Consider the following 3,896-nt stretch of genomic DNA (forward strand, 5'->3'; position numbering starts at 1 on the left):
TTTTGCTGCTGCACACACCCTGGGAGGACATGAGGGGCATATGCCCCCACATGTGCATGCGGGATGTGGTAGGCTGTGGGCCGCTGTGGGCTGGGGCCGGGGCAGAACCGGGCTGTTCTGGGAAGGGGCCTGGGTGGGCTATGGAAAATTTTGGGGTGGCATCAGCCCCTCCCATAACCCCTCCCAGTGCTGCTGCCACCCGCTCTGAGTGCAGCCCGGCCCCCCACCAGGAAGAGCCCAGTGCCCCACCCCACAGCATCCGCTTGCCCATCCCCACCACACAGATCTGGGGGCACACGCCCCCATGCCCTCCCAGGACACATGCAGCAGCAGGAGCCATCCCTCCCACCCTCCAGATGAGCCGCTTGTGGCTCTGTCCTGTACCCCACCACGGCTGAGCAGTGCCTGCCCCTGCCCCACTCCCTCCCCACTGCAGGGCCTCGATCTGTACCCCTCCCTCCACCCCTCCCTCCATCCCTTAAAAGCAAGAAAAAAATATAAAGATGTACAACAGGTGAAACTTTGAGACAGAGGTGGTACACTTGTTAAAAAAAGGTTAAAAACCCCTGGGTTAGATATTAGAAAGAATGTTCTTACTAGGAAGGTAGTAAAACACTGGAACAGGTTACCCAGAGAGGTGGTGGAATCTCCATCCTTGGAGGTTTTAAGACCCGGCTAGACAAGCTTTGGCATGGATGATCTAGTTGGGGATGGTCCTGTTTTGAGCAGGTTTTTGGACTAGATGACCTCCTGAGGTCCTTTCTAACTCTAATTTTCTATGATTCTATGATAAGGGATAAAGACAGGGGGTGCTGCCGAAGCAGCTTGAGCATTGGAAGGGCAGGCTCTGGTGCTAGTGCTGTGGGGTCTCTGCGGCTGGCTGGCATGGGTAGCATTTGGGTCCCACTGGTAGTGTGAGTTCCCCACAGTCTGCACAGCAGCCAGGCAGCTCAGCACAAGAGCAGGAACCAGTTGAGATGGGTGCTGAAATCAGGAACAGGTGTGCAGACATGTAGCCCCCTCCCCAAGCAGGGGTGGGGGGAACAGCAGCAGTAGTGGCAGTCCAGGGGCCAGCCCAGGTGGAGCAGGCAGGGGGCTGTCCCCATGGGCAGACAGTGCAGGAGCCCTCTCAGGGGGAGCAAGGCAGAGCAGCAGACTCCACAGGGGAGAGAGGATCAATGCAGCTCCTGCCCACCAGAAGTGTCCAAGGGAAGAGCTGGCACCCCCATGTGGCCATAGAAAACTGGGCAAAAGGGATCTATGGTTTGACCCAGTAAACGGCAGTTTTTAAGTACTGAAGCCATCTGTCCCTGATGGCTCTATCCTGTGTTCAACTTGTTCTTTGTAAGCCTTACTCCCAAGGAATAGGAGAAGGGAGGGGAAGGGAAAAGGCAAAAATGGAAGGGAAGGAGAGGGGAAGGGGAGGCACATGGGAGGGTGAAAGATTAAAGAAGAAAGAGAAATGGAAAAGGGAATCAGAAGCTACAGCTCTCTCCTTGAAACACTGTGTTTACCTAGGCATTTTCAATGACCCAATATTCTAAGAATTATGATACCCACAGAGTAAGAGTATTTTCCCTTTGGATACAAGTCATTCTACTAAATTTATTCTCCAGGGGGACCAATTAATTTTTTTTGTACCAGTGTAAATCTAAAATAACTCTGCCGAAGTTGCTATGAATTTATACCAGTGCTAAAGCTTTTGTTATGAAATATTTTTCAGTTCTCTGCATTTTTGGCTCTTATCCCGACAACACTGGAACCTTGGTGTACATAGGGAACTCAGAATTTTTCTGCTTTTCAGCCACATGCTACAAAGCACATAAGTATATGCTTAATGTAAAAGTACTGTGTAGAACTAGTAGGTTAGGTGCTTTGCTGGATTAGGATTTGCATGATAAATTATTCAAAACAAAGGTGTTGTCACAAGTGTTGCACACTTTTACAGTTTTACCATGAGTTTTGTGGGATTTGGCATTCAACCTAAAACACTAGCGCCTGCAGCTTTCCTTTTTAAAAAAACCCAGTATATTTCTAGCCTTCACAAAATATTGAATATGTAACCCAAGGGCATCCTAAAGGCTCAGAAACCAAAAGTTAAATGTAAAAACCCTCCAGCTGATTATTATATTTTAAATCTCATTATTTTTTAAGCCAGTATCAGGATATTTAGGTCCTAACTAATGATTTTTGAATGCCTGGGGTTGGCAATACTCGGTATGAACGTATTTCTATTCATGGGAGGGAAATGATATAGAAGGCTTGCAGCTGCCTGGGGACATAAATAGCTACAGTCACATTATATTTGTCCATTTATTCATAATACTCCCTGCATGTTCCAAGCCTGAATATTCCTAATGCAGACTTTGAAGTCAATGAAAAAACACTTACAAGTATGGACTACTAGAATTACCGTAATAAGGGTTTCTGTTGTGCCAATCTCACGCCTCTTTTCACATCTGGAATGCTCTACTGAAAGAAATTAAAATCACCCCTGGAATGCAACACTGGAGCAAAAAGGGCTAATCCAGAGATGTCTGACAAGGGGACTGTTAAGCAAAAGTAGGGAAATTTTCTTGTCTTTGTGCACAGCATTAGTAAAACAGATACTATAACACGATGCCCAGTTCTGGTGTCCACACTTCCAAGGATGTGGAAATACTAGAGAGAGTTCAAAGGAAGGCCAGAAAAGTGATCCAAGCACTGGAAAACAAGCTTTTTGATATGATGCTTAGGAAGCTTAACTTACCCAGTTTTTTGGAGAAAGGGTCTGAGAGGATACTTGATCACTTCCAGGTACTTTCACTTGGAAATCATACCTGGCAAGGGAGGGCATTTCATCATTGTTGACAAAAGCACAGCAAAGCAGTCTTTGCAATTTGATGTTAGACAAATTCAGCCTTGAAATCTGACACAATTGCCTTGCCCCACAATGTACAGGAAGACCAGACTAGAGGAACTTATGGTTCTTTGACTCTTAAACTCCTTGAAAATGAAACAGTGAAAGCTATGCAAATCATAGACCTGTCCTAAGGCCAAACCCCTTGCAGAAGGCCCTCCGTATTAACAGCACTGTGTTATGCAGCCCCCACGAGACAGCCAGAAAGATGGCAGTCCCTCGGGAAGAGCAGAAACAGGCTTCACTGTGACACTGATGAGATGGCAGGGCTCATGAGAAAGCCCCGGGTGCTACGCTGGACGCACAACCATGGCCAGGGCAGGGGAACTGTGGGATGGGGGAGGGGGACTGGATATACCCCCAGAACCAGGAAAGGTTACACAGACGAGCGGGAAAGATCATGGCTAGTCTTTTCTTTTTTTTTAAAGACATTTTTCCTGTTTCGAGCCAAATCAAGTCCAAATCTGTGAGTCAGCCCAGAACCATACATGGCCCTACAACCAGCAAACGTCTTCCAGCCCCACCAGGGGCTTCAGATATTTCCAAAGTCTTTTGGCGGGCATCCTATGTGCAGGCTTGGGGTTCGGATGCCCCCAAGTTTCGCCTGCCCTCAGCCATATATATGCTGCAGGAGCAAGCTACGGAGGAACCTCCCATTTCCATAAAATGGGCATTAAGCCCCAACCCCTCGGCGGGTACTGACCCACGCCAGGAGATCAGCTATCCCCGGAAACGCTTAAGGAGAACTGCCGTCGTGGACCCAGATACACGGTGTTTCCCCTGCCAGGCAAGATCCTGGCTAGTCTGTCAAGTCTAGCCCCCGGCCCCTTCCCGTGTGGGGCCGGTAAGAGCCGGGCAGGCACGGGGAAAGCAGCAGCTCCGGCCCCGTGGCGCGATGAAGCCCGTCGGCAGCCGCCCCTGGGGCCCCCGAGCGTCTTGCTCCCCTGCAGAGAGTTTTGGCCCGGGGGGAGCCTGCGGCAGCCCCGGGGCGTCGCCT

The 3,896-nt window shown here is 49.4% G+C and overlaps 1 long non-coding RNA gene across 1 annotated transcript in view; it reads right to left on the reverse strand.

Moving 5' to 3' along the window:
* The window catches only part of LOC109301792, a 27,251-nt gene extending 24,088 nt beyond the window's left edge, over window positions 1-3,163 (reverse strand). The window contains exon 1 of the long non-coding RNA XR_002098629.1: window positions 2,750-3,163. This is a non-coding gene — a long non-coding RNA (uncharacterized LOC109301792). The remainder of the gene's footprint in view (window positions 1-2,749) is intronic.
* Between the last annotated feature and the right edge of the window lie 733 nt (window positions 3,164-3,896).

Source organism: Gavialis gangeticus, unplaced genomic scaffold (assembly GCF_001723915.1).
Source record: "Gavialis gangeticus isolate Ggan-Ray unplaced genomic scaffold, GavGan_comp1, whole genome shotgun sequence".
NCBI classification, from domain to species: domain Eukaryota; kingdom Metazoa; phylum Chordata; order Crocodylia; family Gavialidae; genus Gavialis; species Gavialis gangeticus.